At 47.8% G+C, this 26105-nt stretch overlaps 21 non-coding genes across 21 annotated transcripts; all 21 read left to right on the forward strand.

Annotated features, from left to right (window-relative positions):
- Positions 1–1736: 1736 nt before the first annotated feature.
- On the forward strand, positions 1737–1809 carry trnar-ccu (transfer RNA arginine (anticodon CCU)). The gene has a single exon. It is a non-coding gene; the product is annotated as a tRNA-Arg (tRNA).
- Positions 1810–4760: 2951 nt separating this feature from the next.
- On the forward strand, positions 4761–4833 carry trnar-ccu (transfer RNA arginine (anticodon CCU)). The gene has a single exon. It is a non-coding gene; the product is annotated as a tRNA-Arg (tRNA).
- Positions 4834–5486: 653 nt separating this feature from the next.
- On the forward strand, positions 5487–5559 carry trnar-ccu (transfer RNA arginine (anticodon CCU)). Its single transcript has one exon. It is a non-coding gene; the product is annotated as a tRNA-Arg (tRNA).
- An 856-nt stretch (positions 5560–6415) lies between these two features.
- Positions 6416–6488, forward strand: trnak-cuu (transfer RNA lysine (anticodon CUU)). The gene has a single exon. It is a non-coding gene; the product is annotated as a tRNA-Lys (tRNA).
- An 873-nt stretch (positions 6489–7361) lies between these two features.
- Positions 7362–7434, forward strand: trnar-ccu (transfer RNA arginine (anticodon CCU)). Its single transcript has one exon. It is a non-coding gene; the product is annotated as a tRNA-Arg (tRNA).
- A 1059-nt stretch (positions 7435–8493) lies between these two features.
- trnak-cuu (transfer RNA lysine (anticodon CUU)) lies at positions 8494–8566 on the forward strand. The gene has a single exon. It is a non-coding gene; the product is annotated as a tRNA-Lys (tRNA).
- Positions 8567–9439: 873 nt separating this feature from the next.
- trnak-cuu (transfer RNA lysine (anticodon CUU)) lies at positions 9440–9512 on the forward strand. Its single transcript has one exon. It is a non-coding gene; the product is annotated as a tRNA-Lys (tRNA).
- Positions 9513–10791: 1279 nt separating this feature from the next.
- trnak-cuu (transfer RNA lysine (anticodon CUU)) lies at positions 10792–10864 on the forward strand. The gene has a single exon. It is a non-coding gene; the product is annotated as a tRNA-Lys (tRNA).
- An 873-nt stretch (positions 10865–11737) lies between these two features.
- On the forward strand, positions 11738–11810 carry trnak-cuu (transfer RNA lysine (anticodon CUU)). The gene has a single exon. It is a non-coding gene; the product is annotated as a tRNA-Lys (tRNA).
- An 873-nt stretch (positions 11811–12683) lies between these two features.
- Positions 12684–12756, forward strand: trnar-ccu (transfer RNA arginine (anticodon CCU)). Its single transcript has one exon. It is a non-coding gene; the product is annotated as a tRNA-Arg (tRNA).
- Positions 12757–13816: 1060 nt separating this feature from the next.
- On the forward strand, positions 13817–13889 carry trnak-cuu (transfer RNA lysine (anticodon CUU)). The gene has a single exon. It is a non-coding gene; the product is annotated as a tRNA-Lys (tRNA).
- Positions 13890–14649: 760 nt separating this feature from the next.
- On the forward strand, positions 14650–14722 carry trnar-ccu (transfer RNA arginine (anticodon CCU)). Its single transcript has one exon. It is a non-coding gene; the product is annotated as a tRNA-Arg (tRNA).
- Positions 14723–15578: 856 nt separating this feature from the next.
- On the forward strand, positions 15579–15651 carry trnak-cuu (transfer RNA lysine (anticodon CUU)). Its single transcript has one exon. It is a non-coding gene; the product is annotated as a tRNA-Lys (tRNA).
- An 873-nt stretch (positions 15652–16524) lies between these two features.
- On the forward strand, positions 16525–16597 carry trnar-ccu (transfer RNA arginine (anticodon CCU)). The gene has a single exon. It is a non-coding gene; the product is annotated as a tRNA-Arg (tRNA).
- A 653-nt stretch (positions 16598–17250) lies between these two features.
- On the forward strand, positions 17251–17323 carry trnar-ccu (transfer RNA arginine (anticodon CCU)). Its single transcript has one exon. It is a non-coding gene; the product is annotated as a tRNA-Arg (tRNA).
- An 873-nt stretch (positions 17324–18196) lies between these two features.
- On the forward strand, positions 18197–18269 carry trnar-ccu (transfer RNA arginine (anticodon CCU)). Its single transcript has one exon. It is a non-coding gene; the product is annotated as a tRNA-Arg (tRNA).
- A 653-nt stretch (positions 18270–18922) lies between these two features.
- On the forward strand, positions 18923–18995 carry trnar-ccu (transfer RNA arginine (anticodon CCU)). Its single transcript has one exon. It is a non-coding gene; the product is annotated as a tRNA-Arg (tRNA).
- Positions 18996–21616: 2621 nt separating this feature from the next.
- On the forward strand, positions 21617–21689 carry trnar-ccu (transfer RNA arginine (anticodon CCU)). The gene has a single exon. It is a non-coding gene; the product is annotated as a tRNA-Arg (tRNA).
- A 1379-nt stretch (positions 21690–23068) lies between these two features.
- Positions 23069–23141, forward strand: trnar-ccu (transfer RNA arginine (anticodon CCU)). Its single transcript has one exon. It is a non-coding gene; the product is annotated as a tRNA-Arg (tRNA).
- A 653-nt stretch (positions 23142–23794) lies between these two features.
- Positions 23795–23867, forward strand: trnar-ccu (transfer RNA arginine (anticodon CCU)). Its single transcript has one exon. It is a non-coding gene; the product is annotated as a tRNA-Arg (tRNA).
- Positions 23868–25669: 1802 nt separating this feature from the next.
- trnar-ccu (transfer RNA arginine (anticodon CCU)) lies at positions 25670–25742 on the forward strand. Its single transcript has one exon. It is a non-coding gene; the product is annotated as a tRNA-Arg (tRNA).
- Positions 25743–26105: the final 363 nt, after the last annotated feature.

Genomic DNA, 26105 nt, shown 5'->3' on the forward strand with positions numbered 1-26105 from the left:
GCTAAGCCTTTTTGAGTCTCAGGATGCCTTTACAATACACACAAAGAGTTAACTTCTAGACACTCCTGAGGCACTGGCCTCCAAAGCCAGAGATTGTGGTTTCAAGTCCGGTCAAGGTCGATTACAGCAGAGTGGCGCAGCGGAAGCGTGCTGGGCCCATAACCCAGAGATCGATGGATCGATACCATCCTCTGCTAAGACATTTTAAATCTCAATCTTATTCAGGAGGCCTTTACAATACGCACAAAAAGTTAACATCTATACAGCCCTGAGGCACTGGCCTCCTAAGCCAGAGATTGTGGTTTCGAGTCCTGTCAAGGTGCACTACAGAAGAGTGGCGCAGCGGAAGCGTGCTGGGCCCATAACCCAGAGGTCGATGGATCGAAACCATCCTCTGCTAAGGCATTTTAAATCTCAATCTTATTCAGGAGGCCTTTACAATATACAAAAAGAGTTAACTTCTAGACACTCCTGAGGCACTGGCCTCCAAAGCCAGAGATTGTGGTTTCAAGTCCGGTCAAGGTTGATTACAGCAGAGTGGCGCAGCGGAAGCGTGCTGGGCCCATAACCCAGAGGTCGATGGATCGAAACCATCCTCTGCTAAGGCATTTTAAATCTCAATCTTATTCAGGAGCCCTTTACAATACGCACAAAAAGTTAACATCTATACATCCCTGAGGCACTGGCCTCCTAAGAAAGAGATTGTGGTTTCGAGTCCGGTCAAGGTGCACTACAGCAGAGTGGCGCAGCGGAAGCGTGCTGGGCCCATAACCCAGAGGTCGATGGATCGAAACCATCCTCTGCTATGACCTTTTAACTTCTAAACACTCTTGAGTCCCTAAAAAGGAACAAAAGCCACAAGCTGGTCGTGAAAAGCTGAGGCCAATTTGACCTCTAATAATATTCAGTCATCTAGAAGACTCTTTGTGTGCATTGTAAAGGCCTCCTGAATAAGATTGAGATATAAAAGGGCAAGTTAGCATCTGTTTTCAAGCCCCAGTGGCCTAATGGATAAGGCACTGGCCTCTTAAGCCAGGGATTCTGGGATTGAGTCCCATCTGGGGTGAATACAGCAGAGTGGACCAGCGGAAGCGTGTGTAACCCAGAGGTTGAAGGATCGAAACGATCCTCTGCTAAGCCTTTTTGAAACTCAGGATGCCTTTACAATACACACAAAGAGTTAACTTCTAGACACTCCTGAGGCACTGGCCTCCTAAGCCAGAGATTGTGGTTTCAAGTCCGGTCAAGGTTGATTACAGCAGAGTGGCGCAGCGGAAGCGTGCTGGGCCCATAACCCAGAGGTCGATGGATCGAAACCATCCTCTGCTATGACCTTTTAACTTCTAAACACTCCTGAGACCCTAAAAAACGTCAAAAGCAACAAGCTGGTCGTGAAAAGCTGAGGCCAATTTGACCTCTCATAATATTCAGTCATCTAGAAGACTCTTTGTGTGCATTGTAAAGGCCTCCTGAATACAGCAGAGTGGCGCAGCGGAAGCGTGCTGGGCCCATAACCCAGAGGTCGATGGATCGAAACCATCCTCTGCTATGCCCTTTTAACTTCTAAACACTCCTGAGACCCTAAAAAACGTCAAAAGCAACAAGCTGGTCGTGAAAAGCTGAGGCCAATTTGACCTCTCATAATATTCAGTCATCTAGAAGACTCTTTGTGTGCATTGTAAAGGCCTCCTGAATAAGATTGAGATATAAAAGGGCAAGTTAGCATCTGTTTTCAAGCCCCAGTGGCCTAATGGATAAGGCACTGGCCTCCTAAGCCAGGGATTGTGGGTTCGAGTCCCATCTGGGGTGAATACAGCAGAGTGGAGCAGCGGAAGCGTGCTCAACCCAGAGGTTGAAGGATCGAAACAATCCTCTGCTAAGCCTTTTTGAAACTCAGGATGCCTTTACAATACACACAAAGAGTTAACTTCTAGACACTCCTGAGGCACTGGCCTCCTAAGCCAGAGACTGTGGTTTCAAGTCCGGTCAAGGTTGATTACAGCAGAGTGGCGCAGCGGAAGCGTGCTGGGCCCATAACCCAGAGGTCGATGGATCGAAACCATCCTCTGCTAAGGCATTTTAAATCTCAATCTTATTCAGGAGGCCTTTACAATATACAAAAAGAGTTAACTTCTAGACACTCCTGAGGCACTGGCCTCCAAAGCCAGAGATTGTGGTTTCAAGTCCGGTCAAGGTTGATTACAGCAGAGTGGCGCAGCGGAAGCGTGCTGGGCCCATAACCCAGAGGTCGATGGATCGAAACCATCCTCTGCTAAGGCATTTTAAATCTCAATCTTATTCAGGAGCCCTTTACAATACGCACAAAAAGTTAACATCTATACATCCCTGAGGCACTGGCCTCCTAAGAAAGAGATTGTGGTTTCGAGTCCGGTCAAGGTGCACTACAGCAGAGTGGCGCAGCGGAAGCGTGCTGGGCCCATAACCCAGAGGTCGATGGATCGAAACCATCCTCTGCTATGACCTTTTAACTTCTAAACACTCTTGAGTCCCTAAAAAGGAACAAAAGCCACAAGCTGGTCGTGAAAAGCTGAGGCCAATTTGACCTCTAATAATATTCAGTCATCTAGAAGACTCTTTGTGTGCATTGTAAAGGCCTCCTGAATAAGATTGAGATATAAAAGGGCAAGTTAGCATCTGTTTTCAAGCCCCAGTGGCCTAATGGATAAGGCACTGGCCTCTTAAGCCAGGGATTGTGGGATTGACTCCCATCTGGGGTGAATACAGCAGAGTGGACCAGCGGAAGCGTGTGTAACCCAGAAGTTGAAGGATCGAAACGATCCTCTGCTAAGCCTTTTTGAAACTCAGGATGCCTTTACAATACACACAAAGAGTTAACTTCTAGACACTCCTGAGGCACTGGCCTCCTAAGCCAGAGATTGTGGTTTCAAGTCCGGTCAAGGTTGATTACAGCAGAGTGGCGCAGCGGAAGCGTGCTGGGCCCATAACCCAGAGGTCGATGGATCGAAACCATCCTCTGCTATGACCTTTTAACTTCTAAACACTCCTGAGACCCTAAAAAACGTCAAAAGCAACAAGCTGGTCGTGAAAAGCTGAGGCCAATTTGACCTCTCATAATATTCAGTCATCTAGAAGACTCTTTGTGTGCATTGTAAAGGCCTCCTGAATACAGCAGAGTGGCGCAGCGGAAGCGTGCTGGGCCCATAACCCAGAGGTCGATGGATCGAAACCATCCTCTGCTAAGGCATTTTAAATCTCAATCTTATTCAGGAGGCCTTTACAATATACAAAAAGAGTTAACTTCTAGACACTCCTGAGGCACTGGCCTCCAAAGCCAGAGATTGTGGTTTCAAGTCCGGTCAAGGTTGATTACAGCAGAGTGGCGCAGCGGAAGCGTGCTGGGCCCATAACCCAGAGGTCGATGGATTGAAACCATCCTCTGCTATGACCTTTTAACTTCTAAACACTCCTGAGACCCTAAAAAACGTCAAAAGCAACAAGCTGGTCGTGAAAAGCTGAGGCCAATTTGACCTCTCATAATTTTCAGTCATCTAGAAGACTCTTTGTTTGCATTGTAAAGGCCTCCTGAATAAGATTGAGATATAAAAGGGCAAGTTAGCATCTGTTTTCAAGCCCCAGTGGCCTAATGGATAAGGCACTGGCCTCCTAAGAAAGGGATTGTGGGTTCGAGTCCCATCTGGGGTGAATACAGCACAGTGGCTCAGCGGAAGCGTGCTGGGCCCAGAGCTCGAAGGATCGAAACCATCCTCTGCTAAGCCTTTTTGAGTCTCAGGATGCCTTTACAATACACACAAAGAGTTAACTTCTAGACACTCCTGAGGCACTGGCCTCCTAAGCCAGAGATTGTGGTTTCAAGTCCGGTCAATGATGATTACAGCAGAGTGGCGCAGCGGAAGCGTGCTGGGCCCATAACCCAGAGGTCGATGGATCGAAACCATCCTCTGCTAAGGCATTTTAAATCTCAATCTTATTCAGGAGGCCTTTACAATACGCACAAAAAGTTAACATCTATACACCCCTGAGGCACTGGCCTCCTAAGCCAGAGATTGTGGTTTAAAGTCCGGTCAAGGTTGATTACAGCAGAGTGGCGCAGCGGAAGCGTGCTGGGCCCATAACCCAGAGGTCGATGGATCGAAACCATCCTCTGCTATGACCTTTTAACTTCTAAACACTCCTGAGACCCTAAAAAACGTCAAAAGCAACAAGCTGGTCGTGAAAAGCTGAGGCCAATTTGACCTCTCATAATATTCAGTCATCTAGAAGACTCTTTGTGTGCATTGTAAAGGCCTCCTGAATACAGCAGAGTGGCGCAGCGGAAGCGTGCTGGGCCCATAACCCAGAGGTCGATGGATCGAAACCATCCTCTGCTAAGGCATTTTAAATCTCAATCTTATTCAGGAGGCCTTTACAATATACAAAAAGAGTTAACTTCTAGACACTCCTGAGGCACTGGCCTCCAAAGCCAGAGATTGTGGTTTCAAGTCCGGTCAAGGTTGATTACAGCAGAGTGGCGCAGCGGAAGCGTGCTGGGCCCATAACCCAGAGGTCGATGGATCGAAACCATCCTCTGCTATGACCTTTTAACTTCTAAACACTCCTGAGACCCTAAAAAACGTCAAAAGCAACAAGCTGGTCGTGAAAAGCTGAGGCCAATTTGACCTCTCATAATTTTCAGTCATCTAGAAGACTCTTTGTGTGCATTGTAAAGGCCTCCTGAATAAGATTGAGATATAAAAGGGCAAGTTAGCATCTGTTTTCAAGCCCCAGTGGCCTAATGGATAAGGCACTGGCCTCCTAAGCCAGGGATTGTGGGTTCGAGTCCCATCTGGGGTGAATACAGCACATTAGCTCAGCGGAAGCGTGCTGGGCCCAGAGCTCGAAGGATCGAAACCATCCTCTGCTAAGCCTTTTTGAGTCTCAGGATGCCTTTACAATACACACAAAGAGTTAACTTCTAGGCACTCCTGAGGCACTGGCCTCCAAAGCCAGAGATTGTGGTTTCAAGTCCGGTCAAGGTCGATTACAGCAGAGTGGCGCAGCGGAAGCGTGCTGGGCCCATAACCCAGAGATCGATGGATCGATACCATCCTCTGCTAAGACATTTTAAATCTCAATCTTATTCAGGAGGCCTTTACAATACGCACAAAAAGTTAACATCTATACAGCCCTGAGGCACTGGCCTCCTAAGCCAGAGATTGTGGTTTCGAGTCCGGTCAAGGTGCACTACAGCAGAGTGGCGCAGCGGAAGCGTGCTGGGCCCATAACCCAGAGGTCGATGGATCGAAACCATCCTCTGCTATGCCCTTTTAACTTCTAAACACTCCTGAGACCCTAAAAAACGTCAAAAGCAACAAGCTGGTCGTGAAAAGCTGAGGCCAATTTGACCTCTCATAAAATTCAGTCATCTAGAAGACTCTTTGTGTGCATTGTAAAGGCCTCCTGAATAAGATTGAGATATAAAAGGGCAGGTTAGCATCTGTTTTCAAGCCCCAGTGGCCTAATGGATAAGGCACTGGCCTCCTAAGCCAGGGATTGTGGGTTCGAGTCCCATCTGGGGTGAATACAGCAGAGTGGAGCAGCGGAAGCGTGCTCAACCCAGAGGTTGAAGGATCGAAACGATCCTCTGCTAAGCCTTTTTGAAACTCAGGATGCCTTTACAATACACACAAAGAGTTAACTTCTAGACACTCCTGAGGCACTGGCCTCCTAAGCCAGAGACTGTGGTTTCAAGTCCGGTCAAGGTTGATTACAGCAGAGTGGCGCAGCGGAAGCGTGCTGGGCCCATAACCCAGAGGTCGATGGATCGAAACCATCCTCTGCTAAGGCATTTTAAATCTCAATCTTATTCAGGAGGCCTTTACAATATACAAAAAGAGTTAACTTCTAGACACTCCTGAGGCACTGGCCTCCAAAGCCAGAGATTGTGGTTTCAAGTCCGGTCAAGGTTGATTACAGCAGAGTGGCGCAGCGGAAGCGTGCTGGGCCCATAACCCAGAGGTCGATGGATCAAAACCATCCTCTGCTAAGGCATTTTAAATCTCAATCTTATTCAGGAGCCCTTTACAATACGCACAAAAAGTTAACATCTATACATCCCTGAGGCACTGGCCTCCTAAGAAAGAGATTGTGGTTTCGAGTCCGGTCAAGGTGCACTACAGCAGAGTGGCGCAGCGGAAGCGTGCTGGGCCCATAACCCAGAGGTCGATGGATCGAAACCATCCTCTGCTATGACCTTTTAACTTCTAAACACTCTTGAGTCCCTAAAAAGGAACAAAAGCCACAAGCTGGTCGTGAAAAGCTGAGGCCAATTTGACCTCTAATAATATTCATTCATCTAGAAGACTCTTTGTGTGCATTGTAAAGGCCTCCTGAATAAGATTGAGATATAAAAGGGCAAGTTAGCATCTGTTTTCAAGCCCCAGTGGCCTAATGGATAAGGCACTGGCCTCTTAAGCCAGGGATTGTGGGATTGAGTCCCATCTGGGGTGAATACAGCAGAGTGGACCAGCGGAAGCGTGTGTAACCCAGAGGTTGAAGGATCGAAACGATCCTCTGCTAAGCCTTTTTGAAACTCAGGATGCCTTTACAATACACACAAAGAGTTAACTTCTAGACACTCCTGAGGCACTGGCCTCCTAAGCCAGAGATTGTGGTTTCAAGTCCGGTCAAGGTTGATTACAGCAGAGTGGCGCAGCGGAAGCGTGCTGGGCCCATAACCCAGAGGTCGATGGATCGAAACCATCCTCTGCTATGACCTTTTAACTTCTAAACACTCCTGAGACCCTAAAAAACGTCAAAAGCAACAAGCTGGTCGTGAAAAGCTGAGGCCAATTTGACCTCTCATAATATTCAGTCATCTAGAAGACTCTTTGTGTGCATTGTAAAGGCCTCCTGAATACAGCAGAGTGGCGCAGCGGAAGCGTGCTGGGCCCATAACCCAGAGGTCGATGGATCGAAACCATCCTCTGCTAAGGCATTTTAAATCTCAATCTTATTCAGGAGGCCTTTACAATATACAAAAAGAGTTAACTTCTAGACACTCCTGAGGCACTGGCCTCCAAAGCCAGAGATTGTGGTTTCAAGTCCGGTCAAGGTTGATTACAGCAGAGTGGCGCAGCGGAAGCGTGCTGGGCCCATAACCCAGAGGTCGATGGATCGAAACCATCCTCTGCTATGACCTTTTAACTTCTAAACACTCCTGAGACCCTAAAAAACGTCAAAAGCAACAAGCTGGTCGTGAAAAGCTGAGGCCAATTTGACCTCTCATAATTTTCAGTCATCTAGAAGACTCTTTGTATGCATTGTAAAGGCCTCCTGAATAAGATTGAGATATAAAAGGGCAAGTTAGCATCTGTTTTCAAGCCCCAGTGGCCTAATGGATAAGGCACTGGCCTCCTAAGCCAGGGATTGTGGGTTCGAGTCCCATCTGGGGTGAATACAGCACAGTAGCTCAGCGGAAGCGTGCTGGGCCCAGAGCTCGAAGGATCGAAACCATCCTCTGCTAAGCCTTTTTGAGTCTCAGGATGCCTTTACAATACACACAAAGAGTTAACTTCTAGACACTCCTGAGGCACTGGCCTCCAAAGCCAGAGATTGTGGTTTCAAGTCCGGTCAAGGTCGATTACAGCAGAGTGGCGCAGCGGAAGCGTGCTGGGCCCATAACCCAGAGATCGATGGATCGATACCATCCTCTGCTAAGACATTTTAAATCTCAATCTTATTCAGGAGGCCTTTACAATACGCACAAAAAGTTAACATCTATACAGCCCTGAGGCACTGGCCTCCTAAGCCAGAGATTGTGGTTTCGAGTCCTGTCAAGGTGCACTACAGAAGAGTGGCGCAGCGGAAGCGTGCTGGGCCCATAACCCAGAGGTCGATGGATCGAAACCATCCTCTGCTAAGGCATTTTAAATCTCAATCTTATTCAGGAGGCCTTTACAATATACAAAAAGAGTTAACTTCTAGACACTCCTGAGGCACTGGCCTCCAAAGCCAGAGATTGTGGTTTCAAGTCCGGTCAAGGTTGATTACAGCAGAGTGGCGCAGCGGAAGCGTGCTGGGCCCATAACCCAGAGGTCGATGGATCGAAACCATCCTCTGCTAAGGCATTTTAAATCTCAATCTTATTCAGGAGCCCTTTACAATACGCACAAAAAGTTAACATCTATACATCCCTGAGGCACTGGCCTCCTAAGAAAGAGATTGTGGTTTCGAGTCCGGTCAAGGTGCACTACAGCAGAGTGGCGCAGCGGAAGCGTGCTGGGCCCATAACCCAGAGGTCGATGGATCGAAACCATCCTCTGCTATGACCTTTTAACTTCTAAACACTCTTGAGTCCCTAAAAAGGAACAAAAGCCACAAGCTGGTCGTGAAAAGCTGAGGCCAATTTGACCTCTAATAATATTCAGTCATCTAGAAGACTCTTTGTGTGCATTGTAAAGGCCTCCTGAATAAGATTGAGATATAAAAGGGCAAGTTAGCATCTGTTTTCAAGCCCCAGTGGCCTAATGGATAAGGCACTGGCCTCTTAAGCCAGGGATTGTGGGATTGAGTCCCATCTGGGGTGAATACAGCAGAGTGGACCAGCGGAAGCGTGTGTAACCCAGAGGTTGAAGGATCGAAACGATCCTCTGCTAAGCCTTTTTGAAACTCAGGATGCCTTTACAATACACACAAAGAGTTAACTTCTAGACACTCCTGAGGCACTGGCCTCCTAAGCCAGAGATTGTGGTTTCAAGTCCGGTCAAGGTTGATTACAGCAGAGTGGCGCAGCGGAAGCGTGCTGGGCCCATAACCCAGAGGTCGATGGATCGAAACCATCCTCTGCTATGACCTTTTAACTTCTAAACACTCCTGAGACCCTAAAAAACGTCAAAAGCAACAAGCTGGTCGTGAAAAGCTGAGGCCAATTTGACCTCTCATAATATTCAGTCATCTAGAAGACTCTTTGTGTGCATTGTAAAGGCCTCCTGAATACAGCAGAGTGGCGCAGCGGAAGCGTGCTGGGCCCATAACCCAGAGGTCGATGGATCGAAACCATCCTCTGCTAAGGCATTTTAAATCTCAATCTTATTCAGGAGGCCTTTACAATACGCACAAAAAGTTAACATCTATGCAGCCCTGAGGCACTGGCCTCCTAAGCCAGAGATTGTGGTTTCGAGTCCGGTCAAGGTGCACTACAGCAGAGTGGCGCAGCGGAAGCGTGCTGGGCCCATAACCCAGAGGTCGATGGATCGAAAACATCCTCTGCTATGCCCTTTTAACTTCTAAACACTCCTGAGACCCTAAAAAACGTCAAAAGCAACAAGCTGGTCGTGAAAAGCTGAGGCCAATTTGACCTCTAATAATATTCAGTCATCTAGAAGACTCTTTGTGTGCATTGTAAAGGCCTCCTGAATAAGATTGAGATATAAAAGGGCAAGTTAGCATCTGTTTTCAAGCCCCAGTGGCCTAATGGATAAGGCACTGGCCTCTTAAGCCAGGGATTGTGGGATTGAGTCCCATCTGGGGTGAATACAGCAGAGTGGAGCAGCGGAAGCGTGTGTAACCCAGAGGTTGAAGGATCGAAACGATCCTCTGCTAAGCCTTTTTGAAACTCAGGATGCCTTTACAATACACACAAAGAGTTAACTTCTAGACACTCCTGAGGCACTGGCCTCCTAAGCCAGAGATTGTGGTTTCAAGTCCGGTCAAGGTTGATTACAGCAGAGTGGCGCAGCGGAAGCGTGCTGGGCCCATAACCCAGAGGTCGATGGATCGAAACCATCCTCTGCTATGACCTTTTAACTTCTAAACACTCCTGAGACCCTAAAAAACGTCAAAAGCAACAAGCTGGTCGTGAAAAGCTGAGGCCAATTTGACCTCTCATAATATTCAGTCATCTAGAAGACTCTTTGTGTGCATTGTAAAGGCATCCTGAATACAGCAGAGTGGCGCAGCGGAAGCGTGCTGGGCCCATAACCCAGAGGTCGATGGATCGAAACCATCCTCTGCTAAGGCATTTTAAATCTCAATCTTATTCAGGAGGCCTTTACAATATACAAAAAGAGTTAACTTCTAGACACTCCTGAGGCACTGGCCTCCAAAGCCAGAGATTGTGGTTTCAAGTCCGGTCAAGGTTGGTTACAGCAGAGTGGCACAGCGGAAGCGTGCTGGGCCCATAACCCAGAGGTCGATGGATCGAAACCATCCTCTGCTATGACCTTTTAAATCTCAATCTTATTCAGGAGGCCTTTACAATATACAAAAAGAGTTAACTTCTAGACACTCCTGAGGCACTGGCCTCCAAAGCCAGAGATTGTGGTTTCAAGTCCGGTCAAGGTTGATTACAGCAGAGTGGCGCAGCGGAAGCGTGCTGGGCCCATAACCCAGAGGTCGATGGATCGAAACCATCCTCTGCTAAGGCATTTTAAATCTCAATCTTATTCAGGAGCCCTTTACAATACGCACAAAAAGTTAACATCTATACATCCCTGAGGCACTGGCCTCCTAAGAAAGAGATTGTGGTTTCGAGTCCGGTCAAGGTGCACTACAGCAGAGTGGCGCAGCGGAAGCGTGCTGGGCCCATAACCCAGAGGTCGATGGATCGAAACCATCCTCTGCTATGACCTTTTAACTTCTAAACACTCTTGAGTCCCTAAAAAGGAACAAAAGCCACAAGCTGGTCGTGAAAAGCTGAGGCCAATTTGACCTCTAATAATATTCAGTCATCTAGAAGACTCTTTGTGTGCATTGTAAAGGCCTCCTGAATAAGATTGAGATATAAAAGGGCAAGTTAGCATCTGTTTTCAAGCCCCAGTGGCCTAATGGATAAGGCACTGGCCTCTTAAGCCAGGGATTGTGGGATTGAGTCCCATCTGGGGTGAATACAGCAGAGTGGACCAGCGGAAGCGTGTGTAACCCAGAGGTTGAAGGATCGAAACGATCCTCTGCTAAGCCTTTTTGAAACTCAGGATGCCTTTACAATACACACAAAGAGTTAACTTCTAGACACTCCTGAGGCACTGGCCTCCTAAGCCAGAGATTGTGGTTTCAAGTCCGGTCAAGGTTGATTACAGCAGAGTGGCGCAGCGGAAGCGTGCTGGGCCCATAACCCAGAGGTCGATGGATCGAAACCATCCTCTGCTATGACCTTTTAACTTCTAAACACTCCTGAGACCCTAAAAAACGTCAAAAGCAACAAGCTGGTCGTGAAAAGCTGAGGCCAATTTGACCTCTCATAATATTCAGTCATCTAGAAGACTCTTTGTGTGCATTGTAAAGGCCTCCTGAATACAGCAGAGTGGCGCAGCGGAAGCGTGCTGGGCCCATAACCCAGAGGTCGATGGATCGAAACCATCCTCTGCTAAGGCATTTTAAATCTCAATCTTATTCAGGAGGCCTTTACAATACGCACAAAAAGTTAACATCTATGCAGCCCTGAGGCACTGGCCTCCTAAGCCAGAGATTGTGGTTTCGAGTCCGGTCAAGGTGCACTACAGCAGAGTGGCGCAGCGGAAGCGTGCTTGGCCCATAACCCAGAGGTCGATGGATCGAAACCATCCTCTGCTATGCCCTTTTAACTTCTAAACACTCCTGAGACCCTAAAAAACGTCAAAAGCAACAAGCTGGTCGTGAAAAGCTGAGGCCAATTTGACCTCTAATAATATTCAGTCATCTAGAAGACTCTTTGTGTGCATTGTAAAGGCCTCCTGAATAAGATTGAGATATAAAAGGGCAAGTTAGCATCTGTTTTCAAGCCCCAGTGGCCTAATGGATAAGGCACTGGCCTCTTAAGCCAGGGATTGTGGGATTGAGTCCCATCTGGGGTGAATACAGCAGAGTGGAGCAGCGGAAGCGTGTGTAACCCAGAGGTTGAAGGATCGAAACGATCCTCTGCTAAGCCTTTTTGAAACTCAGGATGCCTTTACAATACACACAAAGAGTTAACTTCTAGACACTCCTGAGGCACTGGCCTCCTAAGCCAGAGATTGTGGTTTCAAGTCCGGTCAAGGTTGATTACAGCAGAGTGGCGCAGCGGAAGCGTGCTGGGCCCATAACCCAGAGGTCGATGGATCGAAACCATCCTCTGCTATGACCTTTTAACTTCTAAACACTCCTGAGACCCTAAAAAACGTCAAAAGCAACAAGCTGGTCGTGAAAAGCTGAGGCCAATTTGACCTCTCATAATATTCAGTCATCTAGAAGACTCTTTGTGTGCATTGTAAAGGCATCCTGAATACAGCAGAGTGGCGCAGCGGAAGCGTGCTGGGCCCATAACCCAGAGGTCGATGGATCGAAACCATCCTCTGCTAAGGCATTTTAAATCTCAATCTTATTCAGGAGGCCTTTACAATATACAAAAAGAGTTAACTTCTAGACACTCCTGAGGCACTGGCCTCCAAAGCCAGAGATTGTGGTTTCAAGTCCGGTCAAGTTTGGTTACAGCAGAGTGGCACAGCGGAAGCGTGCTGGGCCCATAACCCAGAGGTCGATGGATCGAAACCATCCTCTGCTATGACCTTTTAACTTCTAAACACTCCTGAGACCCTAAAAAACGTCAAAAGCAACAAGCTGGTCGTGAAAAGCTGAGGCCAATTTGACCTCTCATAATTTTCAGTCATCTAGAAGACTCTTTGTGTGCATTGTAAAGGCCTCCTGAATAAGATTGAGATATAAAAGGGCAAGTTAGCATCTGTTTTCAAGCCCCAGTGGCCTAATGGATAAGGCACTGGCCTCCTAAGCCAGGGATTGTGGGTTCGAGTCCCATCTGGGGTGAATACAGCACAGTGGCTCAGCGGAAGCGTGCTGGGCCCAGAGCTCGAAGGATCGAAACCATCCTCTGCTAAGCCTTTTTGAGTCTCAGGATGCCTTTACAATACACACAAAGAGTTAACTTCTAGACACTCCTGAGGCACTGGCCTCCTAAGCCAGAGATTGTGGTTTCAAGTCCGGTCAAGGTTGATTACAGCAGAGTGGCGCAGCGGAAGCGTGCTGGTCAAAATAACCCAGATGTCGATGGATCGAAACCATCCTCTGCTAAGGCATTTTAAATCTCAATCTTATTCAGGAGGCCTTTACAATATACAAAAAGAGTTAACTTCTAGACACTCCTGAGGCACTTGCCTCCTAAGACAGAGATTGTGGTTTCAAGTCCGGTCAATGATGATTACAGCAGAGTGGCGCAGCGGAAGCGTGCTGGGCCCATAACCCAGAGGTCGATGGATCGAAACCATCCTCTGCTAAGGCATTTTAAATCTCAATCTTATTCAGGAGGCCTTTACAATACGCACAAAAAGTTAACATCTATACACCCCTGAGGCACTGGCCTCCTAAGCCAGAGATTGTGGTTTCAAGTCCGGTCAAGGTTGATTACAGCAGAGTGGCGCAGCGGAAGCGTGCTGGGCCCATAACCCAGAGGTCGATGGATCGAAACCATCCTCTGCTAAGGCATTTTACATCTCAATCTTATTCAGGAGGCCTTTACAATACGCACAAAAAGTTAACATCTATACAGCCCCGAGGCACTGGCCTCCTAAGCCAGAGATTGTGGTTTCAAGTCCGGTCAAGGTTGATTACAGCAGAGTGGCGCAGCGGAAGCGTGCTGGGCCCATAACCCAGAGGTCGATGGATCGAAACCATCCTCTGCTATGACCTTTTAACTTCTAAACACTCTTGAGTCCCTAAAAAGGAACAAAAGCCACAAGCTGGTCGTGAAAAGCTGAGGCCAATTTGACCTCTAATAATATTCAGTCATCTAGAAGACTCTTTGTGTGCATTGTAAAGGCCTCCTGAATAAGATTGAGATATAAAAGGGCAAGTTAGCATCTGTTTTCAAGCCCCAGTGGCCTAATGGATAAGGCACTGGCCTCTTAAGCCAGGGATTGTGGGATTGAGTCCCATCTGGGGTGAACAATACACACAAAGAGTTAACTTCTAGACACTCCTGAGGCACTGGCCTCCTAAGCCAGAGATTGTGGTTTCAAGTCCGGTCAAGGTTGATTACAGCAGAGTGGCGCAGCGGAAGCGTGCTGGGCCCATAACCCAGAGGTCGATGGATCGAAACCATCCTCTGCTAAGGCATTTTAAATCTCAATCTTATTCAGGAGGCCTTTACAATATACAAAAAGAGTTAACTTCTAGACACTCCTGAGGCACTGGCCTCCAAAGCCAGAGATTGTGGTTTCAAGTCCGGTCAAGGTTGATTACAGCAGAGTGGCGCAGCAGAAGCGTGCTGGGCCCATAACCCAGAGATCGATGGATCGATACCATCCTCTGCTAAGACATTTTAAATCTCAATCTTATTCAGGAGGCCTTTACAATACGCACAAAAAGTTAACATCTATACAGCCCTGAGGCACTGGCCTCCTAAGCCAGAGATTGTGGTTTCGAGTCCGGTCAAGGTGCACTACAGCAGAGTGGCGCAGCGGAAGCGTGCTGGGCCCATAACCCAGAGGTCGATGGATCGAAACCATCCTCTGCTATGCCCTTTTAACTTCTAAACACTCCTGAGACCCTAAAAAACGTCAAAAGCAACAAGCTGGTCGTGAAAAGCTGAGGCCAATTTGACCTCTCATAATATTCAGTCATCTAGAAGACTCTTTGTGTGCATTGTAAAGGCCTCCTGAATAAGATTGAGATATAAAAGGGCAAGTTAGCATCTGTTTTCAAGCCCCAGTGGCCTAATGGATAAGGCACTGGCCTCCTAAGCCAGGGATTGTGGGTTCGAGTCCCATCTGGGGTGAATACAGCAGAGTGGAGCAGCGGAAGCGTGCTCAACCCGGAGGTTGAAGGATCGAAACGATCCTCTGCTAAGCCTTTTTGAAACTCAGGATGCCTTTACAATACACACAAAGAGTTAACTTCTAGACACTCCTGAGGCACTGGCCTCCTAAGCCAGAGATTGTGGTTTCAAGTCCGGTGAAGGTTGATTACAGCAGAGTGGCGCAGCGGAAGCGTGCTGGGCCCATAACCCAGAGGTCGATGGATCGAAACCATCCTCTGCTAAGGCATTTTAAATCTCAATCTTATTCAGGAGCCCTTTACAATACGCACAAAAAGTTAACATCTATACATCCCTGAGGCACTGGCCTCCTAAGAAAGAGATTGTGGTTTCGAGTCCGGTCAAGGTGCACTACAGCAGAGTGGCGCAGCGGAAGCGTGCTGGGCCCATAACCCAGAGGTCGATGGATCGAAACCATCCTCTGCTAAGGCATTTTAAATCTCAATCTTATTCAGGAGCCCTTTACAATACGCACAAAAAGTTAACATCTATACATCCCTGAGGCTCTGGCCTCCTAAGAAAGAGATTGTGGTTTCGAGTCCGGTCAAGGTGCACTACAGCAGAGTGGCGCAGCGGAAGCGTGCTGGGCCCATAACCCAGAGGTCGATGGATCGAAACCATCCTCTGCTATGACCTTTTAACTTCTAAACACTCTTGAGTCCCTAAAAAGGAACAAAAGCCACAAGCTGGTCGTGAAAAGCTGAGGCCAATTTGACCTCTAATAATATTCAGTCATCTAGAAGACTCTTTGTGTGCATTGTAAAGGCCTCCTGAATAAGATTGAGATATAAAAGGGCAAGTTAGCATCTGTTTTCAAGCCCCAGTGGCCTAATGGATAAGGCACTGGCCTCTTAAGCCAGGGATTGTGGGATTGAGTCCCATCTGGGGTGAATACAGCAGAGTGGACCAGCGGAAGCGTGTGTAACCCAGAGGTTGAAGGATCGAAACGATCCTCTGCTAAGCCTTTTTGAAACTCAGGATGCCTTTACAATACACACAAAGAGTTAACTTCTAGACACTCCTGAGGCACTGGCCTCCTAAGCCAGAGATTGTGGTTTCAAGTCCAGTCAAGGTTGATTAAAGCAGAGTGGCGCAGCGGAAGCGTGCTGGGCCCATAACCCAGAGGTCGATGGATCGAAACCATCCTCTGCTATGACCTTTTAACTTCTAAACACTCCTGAGACCCTAAAAAACGTCAAAAGCAACAAGCTGGTCGTGAAAAGCTGAGGCCAATTTGACCTCTCATAATATTCAGTCATCTAGAAGACTCTTTGTGTGCATTGTAAAGGCCTCCTGAATACAGCAGAGTGGCGCAGCGGAAGCGTGCTGGGCCCATAACCCAGAGGTCGATGGATCGAAACCATCCTCTGCTAAGGCATTTTAAATCTCAATCTTATTCAGGAGGCCTTTACAATATACAAAAAGAGTTAACTTCTAGACACTCCTGAGGCACTGGCCTCCAAAGCCAGAGATTGTGGTTTCAAGTCCGGTCAAGGTTGATTACAGCAGAGTGGCGCAGCGGAAGAGTGCTGGGCCCATAACCCAGAGGTCGATGGATCGAAACCATCCTCTGCTATGACCTTTTAACTTCTAAACACTCCTGAGACCCTAAAAAACGTCAAAAGCAACAAGCTGGTCGTGAAAAGCTGAGGCCAATTTGACCTCTCATAATTTTCAGTCATCTAGAAGACTCTTTGTGTGCATTGTAAAGGCCTCCTGAATAAGATTGAGATATAAAAGGGCAAGTTAGCATCTGTTTTCAAGCCCCAGTGGCCTAATGGATAAGGCACTGGCCTCCTAAGCCAGGGATTGTGGGTTCGAGTCCCATCTGGGGTGAATACAGCACAGTAGCTCAGCGGAAGCGTGCTGGGCCCAGAGCTCGAAGGATCGAAACCATCCTCTGCTAAGCCTTTTTGAGTCTCAGGATGCCTTTACAATACACACAAAGAGTTAACTTCTAGACACTCCTGAGGCACTGGCCTCCAAAGCCAGAGATTGTGGTTTCAAGTCCGGTCAAGGTCGATTACAGCAGAGTGGCGCAGCGGAAGCGTGCTGGGCCCATAACTCAGAGATCGATGGATCGCCACCATCCTCTGCTAAGACATTTTAAATCCCAATCTTATTCAGGAGGCCTTTACAATACGCACAAAAAGTTAACATCTATACAGCCCTGAGGCACTGGCCTCCTAAGCCAGAGATTGTGGTTTCGAGTCCGGTCAAGGTGCACTACAGCAGAGTGGCGCAGCGGAAGCGTGCTGGGCCCATAACCCAGAGGTCGATGGATCGAAACCATCCTCTGCTATGCCCTTTTAACTTCTAAACACTCCTGAGACCCTAAAAAACGTCAAAAGCAACAAGCTGGTCGTGAAAAGCTGAGGCCAATTTGACCTCTCATAATATTCAGTCATCTAGAAGACTCTTTGTGTGCATTGTAAAGGCCTCCTGAATAAGATTGAGATATAAAAGGGCAAGTTAGCATCTGTTTTCAAGCCCCAGTGGCCTAATGGATAAGGCACTGGCCTCCTAAGCCAGGGATTGTGGGTTCGAGTCCCATCTGGGGTGAATACAGCAGAGTGGACCAGCGGAAGCGTGTGTAACCCAGAGGTTGAAGGATCGAAACGATCCTCTGCTAAGCCTTTTTGAAACTCAGGATGCCTTTACAATACACACAAAGAGTTAACTTCTAGACACTCCTGAGGCACTGGCCTCCTAAGCCAGAGATTGTGGTTTCAAGTCCGGTCAAGGTTGATTACAGCAGAGTGGCGCAGCGGAAGAGTGCTGGGCCCATAACCCAGAGGTCGATGGATCGAAACCATCCTCTGCTATGACCTTTTAACTTCTAAACACTCCTGAGACCCTAAAAAACGTCAAAAGCAACAAGCTGGTCGTGAAAAGCTGAGGCCAATTTGACCTCTCATAATATTCAGTCATCTAGAAGACTCTTTGTGTGCATTGTAAAGGCCTCCTGAATACAGCAGAGTGGCGCAGCGGAAGCGTGCTGGGCCCATAACCCAGAGGTCGAAGGATCGAAACCATCCTCTGCTAAGGCATTTTAAATCTCAATCTTATTCAGGAGGCCTTTACAATATACAAAAAGAGTTAACTTCTAGACACTCCTGAGGCACTGGCCTCCAAAGCCAGAGATTGTGGTTTCAAGTCCGGTCAAGGTTGATTACAGCAGAGTGGCGCAGCGGAAGCGTGCTGGGCCCATAACCCAGAGGTCGATGGATCGAAACCATCCTCTGCTATGACCTTTTAACTTCTAAACACTCCTGAGACCCTAAAAAACGTCAAAAGCAACAAGCTGGTCGTGAAAAGCTGAGGCCAATTTGACCTCTCATAATTTTCAGACATCTAGAAGACTCTTTGTGTGCATTGTAAAGGCCTCCTGAATAAGATTGAGATATAAAAGGGCAAGTTAGCATCTGTTTTCAAGCCCCAGTGGCCTAATGGATAAGGCACTGGCCTCCTAAGCCAGGGATTGTGGGTTCGAGTCCCATCTGGGGTGAATACAGCACAGTAGCTCAGCGGAAGCGTGCTGGGCCCAGAGCTCGAAAGATCGAAACCATCCTCTGCTAAGCCTTTTTGAGTCTCAGGATGCCTTTACAATACACACAAAGAGTTAACTTCTAGACACTCCTGAGGCACTGGCCTCCAAAGCCAGAGATTGTGGTTTCAAGTCCGGTCAAGGTCGATTACAGCAGAGTGGCGCAGCGGAAGCGTGCTGGGCCCATAACTCAGAGATCGATGGATCGATACCATCCTCTGCTAAGACATTTTAAATCTCAATCTTATTCAGGAGGCCTTTACAATGCGCACAAAAAGTTAACATCTATACAGCCCTGAGGCACTGGCCTCCTAAGCCAGAGATTGTGGTTTCGAGTCCGGTCAAGGTGCACTACAGCAGAGTGGCGCAGCGGAAGCGTGCTGGGCCCATAACCCAGAGGTCGATGGATCGAAACCATCCTCTGCTATGCCCTTTTAACTTCTAAACACTCCTGAGACCCTAAAAAACGTCAAAAGCAACAAGCTGGTCGTGAAAAGCTGAGGCCAATTTGACCTCTCATAATATTCAGTCATCTAGAAGACTCTTTGTGTGCATTGTAAAGGCCTCCTGAATAAGATTGAGATATAAAAGGGCAAGTTAGCATCTGTTTTCAAGCCCCAGTGGCCTAATGGATAAGGCACTGGCCTCCTAAGCCAGGGATTGTGGGTTCGAGTCCCATCTGGGGTGAATACAGCAGAGTGGAGCAGCGGAAGCGTGCTCAACCCAGAGGTTGAAGGATCGAAACGATCCTCTGCTAAGCCTTTTTGAAACTCAGGATGCCTTTACAATACACACAAAGAGTTAACTTCTAGACACTCCTGAGGCACTGGCCTCCTAAGCCAGAGACTGTGGTTTCAAGTCCGGTCAAGGTTGATTACAGCAGAGTGGCGCAGCGGAAGCGTGCTGGGCCCATAACCCAGAGGTCGATGGATCGAAACCATCCTCTGCTAAGGCATTTTAAATCTCAATCTTATTCAGGAAGCCTTTACAATATACAAAAAGAGTTAACTTCTAGACACTCCTGAGGCACTGGCCTCCAAAGCCAGAGATTGTGGTTTCAAGTCCGGTCAAGGTTGATTACAGCAGAGTGGGGCAGCGGAAGCGTGCTGGGCCCATAACCCAGAGGTCGATGGATCGAAACCATCCTCTGCTAAGGCATTTTAAATCTCAATCTTATTCAGGAGCCCTTTACAATACGCACAAAAAGTTAACATCTATACATCCCTGAGGCACTGGCCTCCTAAGAAAGAGATTGTGGTTTCGAGTCCGGTCAAGGTGCACTACAGCAGAGTGGCGCAGTGGAAGCGTGCTGGGCCCATAACCCAGAGGTCGATGGATCGAAACGATCCTCTGCTAAGCCTTTTTGAAACTCAGGATGCCTTTACAATACACACAAAGAGTTAACTTCTAGACACTCCTGAGGCACTGGCCTCCTAAGCCAGAGATTGTGGTTTCAAGTCCGGTCAAGGTTGATTACAGCAGAGTGGCGCAGCGGAAGCGTGCTGGGCCCATAACCCAGAGGTCGATGGATCGAAACCATCCTCTGCTATGACCTTTTAACTTCTAAACACTCCTGAGACCCTAAAAAACGTCAAAAGCAACAAGCTGGTCGTGAAAAGCTGAGGCCAATTTGACCTCTCATAATATTCAGTCATCTAGAAGACTCTTTGTGTGCATTGTAAAGGCCTCCTGAATAAAGCAGAGTGGCGCAGCGGAAGCGTGCTGGGCCCATAACCCAGAGGTCGATGGATCGAAACCATCCTCTGCTAAGGCATTTTAAATCTCAATCTTATTCAGGAGGCCTTTACAATATACAAAAAGAGTTAACTTCTAGACACTCCTGAGGCACTGGCCTCCAAAGCCAGAGATTGTGGTTTCAAGTCCGGTCAAGGTTGATTACAGCAGAGTGGCGCAGCGGAAGCGTGCTGGGCCCATAACCCAGAGGTCGATGGATCGAAACCATCCTCTGCTATGACCTTTTAACTTCTAAACACTCCTGAGACCCTAAAAAACGTCAAAAGCAACAAGCTGGTCGTGAAAAGCTGAGGCCAATTTGACCTCTCATAATTTTCAGTCATCTAGAAGACTCTTTGTTTGCATTGTAAAGGCCTCCTGAATAAGATTGAGATATAAAAGGGCAAGTTAGCATCTGTTTTCAAGCCCCAGTGGCCTAATGGATAAGGCACTGGCCTCCTAAGAAAGGGATTGTGGGTTCGAGTCCCATCTGGGGTGAATACAGCACAGTGGCTCAGCGGAAGCGTGCTGGGCCCAGAGCTCGAAGGATCGAAACCATCCTCTGCTAAGCCTTTTTGAGTCTCAGGATGCCTTTACAATACACACAAAGAGTTAACTTCTAGACACTCCTGAGGCACTGGCCTCCTAAGCCAGAGATTGTGGTTTCAAGTCCGGTCAATGATCATTACAGCAGAGTGGCGCAGCGGAAGCGTGCTGGGCCCATAACCCAGAGGTCGATGGATCGAAACCATCCTCTGCTAAGGCATTTTAAATCTCAATCTTATTCAGGAGGCCTTTACAATACGCACAAAAAGTTAACATCTATACACCCCTGAGGCACTGGCCTCCTAAGCCAGAGATTGTGGTTTAAAGTCCGGTCAAGGTTGATTACAGCAGAGTGGCGCAGCGGAAGCGTGCTGGGCCCATAACCCAGAGATCGATGGATCGAAACCATCCTCTGCTATGACCTTTTAACTTCTAAACACTCCTGAGACCCTAAAAAACGTCAAAAGCAACAAGCTGGTCGTGAAAAGCTGAGGCCAATTTGACCTCTCATAATATTCAGTCATCTAGAAGACTCTTTGTGTGCATTGTAAAGGCCTCCTGAATACAGCAGAGTGGCGCAGCGGAAGCGTGCTGGGCCCATAACCCAGAGGTCGATGGATCGAAACCATCCTCTGCTAAGGCATTTTAAATCTCAATCTTATTCAGGAGGCCTTTACAATATACAAAAAGAGTTAACTTCTAGACACTCCTGAGGCACTGGCCTCCAAAGCCAGAGATTGTGGTTTCAAGTCCGGTCAAGGTTGATTACAGCAGAGTGGCGCAGCGGAAGCGTGCTGGTCCCATAACCCAGAGGTCGATGGATCGAAACCATCCTCTGCTATGACCTTTTAACTTCTAAACACTCCTGAGACCCTAAAAAACGTCAAAAGCAACAAGCTGGTCGTGAAAAGCTGAGGCCAATTTGACCTCTCATAATTTTCAGTCATCTAGAAGACTCTTTGTGTGCATTGTAAAGGCCTCCTGAATAAGATTGAGATATAAAAGGGCAAGTTAGCATCTGTTTTCAAGCCCCAGTGGCCTAATGGATAAGGCACTGGCCTCCTAAGCCAGGGATTGTGGGTTCGAGTCCCATCTGGGGTGAATACAGCACAGTAGCTCAGCGGAAGCGTGCTGGGCCCAGAGCTCGAAGGATCGAAACCATCCTCTGCTAAGCCTTTTTGAGTCTCAGGATGCCTTTACAATACACACAAAGAGTTAACTTCTAGACACTCCTGAGGCACTGGCCTCCAAAGCCAGAGATTGTGGTTTCAAGTCCGGTCAAGGTCGATTACAGCAGAGTGGCGCAGCGGAAGCGTGCTGGGCCCATAACCCAGAGGTCGATGGATCGAAACCATCCTCTGCTAAGGCATTTTAAATCTCAATCTTATTCAGGAGGCCTTTACAATATACAAAAAGAGTTAACTTCTAGACACTCCTGAGGCACTGGCCTCCAAAGCCAGAGATTGTGGTTTCAAGTCCGGTCAAGGTTGATTACAGCAGAGTGGCGCAGCGGAAGCGTGCTGGGCCCATAACCCAGAGGTCGATGGATCGAAACCATCCTCTGCTATGACCTTTTAACTTCTAAACACTCCTGAGACCCTAAAAAACGTCAAAAGCAACAAGCTGGTCGTGAAAAGCTGAGGCCAATTTGACCTCTCATAATTTTCAGTCATCTAGAAGACTCTTTGTTTGCATTGTAAAGGCCTCCTGAATAAGATTGAGATATAAAAGGGCAAGTTAGCATCTGTTTTCAAGCCCCAGTGGCCTAATGGATAAGGCACTGGCCTCCTAAGAAAGGGATTGTGGGTTCGAGTCCCATCTGGGGTGAATACAGCACAGTGGCTCAGCGGAAGCGTGCTGGGCCCAGAGCTCGAAGGATCGAAACCATCCTCTGCTAAGCCTTTTTGAGTCTCAGGATGCCTTTACAATACACACAAAGAGTTAACTTCTAGACACTCCTGAGGCACTGGCCTCCTAAGCCAGAGATTGTGGTTTCAAGTCCGGTCAATGATGATTACAGCAGAGTGGCGCAGCGGAAGCGTGCTGGGCCCATAACCCAGAGGTCGATGGATCGAAACCATCCTCTGCTAAGGCATTTTAAATCTCAATCTTATTCAGGAGGCCTTTAAAATACGCACAAAAAGTTAACATCTATACACCCCTGAGGCACTGGCCTCCTAAGCCAGAGATTGTGGTTTAAAGTCCGGTCAAGGTTGATTACAGCAGAGTGGCGCAGCGGAAGCGTGCTGTGCCCATAACCCAGAGGTCGATGGATCGAAACCATCCTCTGCTATGACCTTTTAACTTCTAAACACTCCTGAGACCCTAAAAAACGTCAAAAGCAACAAGCTGGTCGTGAAAAGCTGAGGCCAATTTGACCTCTCATAATTTTCAGTCATCTAGAAGACTCTTTGTGTGCATTGTAAAGGCCTCCTGAATAAGATTGAGATATAAAAGGGCAAGTTAGCATCTGTTTTCAAGCCCCAGTGGCCTAATGGATAAGGCACTGGCCTCCTAAGCCAGGGATTGTGGGTTCGAGTCCCATCTGGGGTGAATACAGCACATTAGATCAGCGGAAGCGTGCTGGGCCCAGAGCTCGAAGGATCGAAACCATCCTCTGCTAAGCCTTTTTGAGTCTCAGGATGCCTTTACAATACACACAAAGAGTTAACTTCTAGACACTCCTGAGGCACTGGCCTCCAAAGCCAGAGATTGTGGTTTCAAGTCCGGTCAAGGTCGATTACAGCAGAGTGGCGCAGCGGAAGCGTGCTGGGCCCATAACCCAGAGATCGATGGATCGATACCATCCTCTGCTAAGACATTTTAAATCTCAATCTTATTCAGGAGGCCTTTACAATACGCACAAAAAGTTAACATCTATACAGCCCTGAGGCACTGGCCTCCTAAGCCAGAGATTGTGGTTTCGAGTCCGGTCAAGGTGCACTACAGCAGAGTGGCGCAGCGGAAGCGTGCTGGGCCCATAACCCAGAGGTCGATGGATCGAAACCATCCTCTGCTATGCCCTTTTAACTTCTAAACACTCCTGAGACCCTAAAAAACGTCAAAAGCAACAAGCTGGTCGTGAAAAGCTGAGGCCAATTTGACCTCTCATAAAATTCAGTCATCTAGAAGACTCTTTGTGTGCATTGTAAAGGCCTCCTGAATAAGATTGAGATATAAAAGGGCAGGTTAGCATCTGTTTTCAAGCCCCAGTGGCCTAATGGATAAGGCACTGGCCTCCTAAGCCAGGGATTGTGGGTTCGAGTCCCATCTGGGGTGAATACAGCAGAGTGGAGCAGCGGAAGCGTGCTCAACCCAGAGGTTGAAGGATCGAAACGATCCTCTGCTAAGCCTTTTTGAAACTCAGGATGCCTTTACAATACACACAAAGAGTTAACTTCTAGACACTCCTGAGGCACTGGCCTCCTAAGCCAGAGACTGTGGTTTCAAGTCCGGTCAAGGTTGATTACAGCAGAGTGGCGCAGCGGAAGCGTGCTGGGCCCATAACCCAGAGGTCGATAGATCGAAACCATCCTCTGCTAAGGCATTTTAAATCTCAATCTTATTCAGGAGGCCTTTACAATATACAAAAAGAGTTAACTTCTAGACACTCCTGAGGCACTGGCCTCCAAAGCCAGAGATTGTGGTTTCAAGTCCGGTCAAGGTTGATTACAGCAGAGTGGCGCAGCGGAAGCGTGCTGGGCCCATAACCCAGAGGTCGATGGATCAAAACCATCCTCTGCTAAGGCATTTTAAATCTCAATCTTATTCAGGAGCCCTTTACAATACGCACAAAAAGTTAACATCTATACATCCCTGAGGCACTGGCCTCCTAAGAAAGAGATTGTGGTTTCGAGTCCGGTCAAGGTGCACTACAGCAGAGTGGCGCAGCGGAAGCGTGCTGGGCCCATAACCCAGAGGTCGATGGATCGAAACCATCCTCTGCTATGACCTTTTAACTTCTAAACACTCTTGAGTCCCTAAAAAGGAACAAAAGCCACAAGCTGGTCGTGAAAAGCTGAGGCCAATTTGACCTCTAATAATATTCAGTCATCTAGAAGACTCTTTGTGTGCATTGTAAAGGCCTCCTGAATAAGATTGAGATATAAAAGGGCAAGTTAGCATCTGTTTTCAAGCCCCAGTGGCCTAATGGATAAGGCACTGGCCTCTTAATCCAGGGATTGTGGGATTGAGTCCCATCTGGGGTGAATACAGCAGAGTGGACCAGCGGAAGCGTGTGTAACCCAGAGGTTGAAGGATCGAAACGATCCTCTGCTAAGCCTTTTTGAAACTCAGGATGCCTTTACAATACACACAAAGAGTTAACTTCTAGACACTCCTGAGGCACTGGCCTCCTAAGCCAGAGATTGTGGTTTCAAGTCCGGTCAAGGTTGATTACAGCAGAGTGGCGCAGCGGAAGCGTGCTGGGCCCATAACCCAGAGGTCGATGGATCGAAACCATCCTCTGCTATGACCTTTTAACTTCTAAACACTCCTGAGACCCTAAAAAACGTCAAAAGCAACAAGCTGGTCGTGAAAAGCTGAGGCCAATTTGACCTCTCATAATATTCAGTCATCTAGAAGACTCTTTGTGTGCATTGTAAAGGCCTCCTGAATACAGCAGAGTGGCGCAGCGGAAGCGTGCTGGGCCCATAACCCAGAGGTCGATGGATCGAAACCATCCTCTGCTAAGGCATTTTAAATCTCAATCTTATTCAGGAGGCCTTTACAATGTACAAAAAGAGTTAACTTCTAGACACTCCTGAGGCACTGGCCTCCAAAGCCAGAGATTGTGGTTTCAAGTCCGGTCAAGGTTGATTACAGCAGAGTGGCGCAGCGGAAGCGTGCTGGGCCCATAACCCAGAGGTCGATGGATCGAAACCATCCTCTGCTATGACCTTTTAACTTCTAAACACTCCTGAGACCCTAAAAAACGTCAAAAGCAACAAGCTGGTCGTGAAAAGCTGAGGCCAATTTGACCACTCATAATTTTCAGTCATCTAGAAGACTCTTTGTATGCATTGTAAAGGCCTCCTGAATAAGATTGAGATATAAAAGGGCAAGTTAGCATCTGTTTTCAAGCCCCAGTGGCCTAATGGATAAGGCACTGGCCTCCTAAGCCAGGGATTGTGGGTTCGAGTCCCATCTGGGGTGAATACAGCACAGTAGCTCAGCGGAAGCGTGCTGGGCCCAGAGCTCGAAGGATCGAAACCATCCTCTGCTAAGCCTTTTTGAGTCTCAGGATGCCTTTACAATACACACAAAGAGTTAACTTCTAGACACTCCTGGGGCACTGGCCTCCAAAGCCAGAGATTGTGGTTTCAAGTCCGGTCAAGGTCGATTACAGCAGAGTGGCGCAGCGGAAGCGTGCTGGGCCCATAACCCAGAGATCGATGGATCGATACCATCCTCTGCTAAGACATTTTAAATCTCAATCTTATTCAGGAGGCCTTTACAATACGCACAAAAAGTTAACATCTATACAGCCCTGAGGCACTGGCCTCCTAAGCCAGAGAT

This window comes from Carassius gibelio, chromosome A9 (assembly GCF_023724105.1).
Source record: "Carassius gibelio isolate Cgi1373 ecotype wild population from Czech Republic chromosome A9, carGib1.2-hapl.c, whole genome shotgun sequence".
Lineage (NCBI taxonomy): Eukaryota > Metazoa > Chordata > Actinopteri > Cypriniformes > Cyprinidae > Carassius > Carassius gibelio.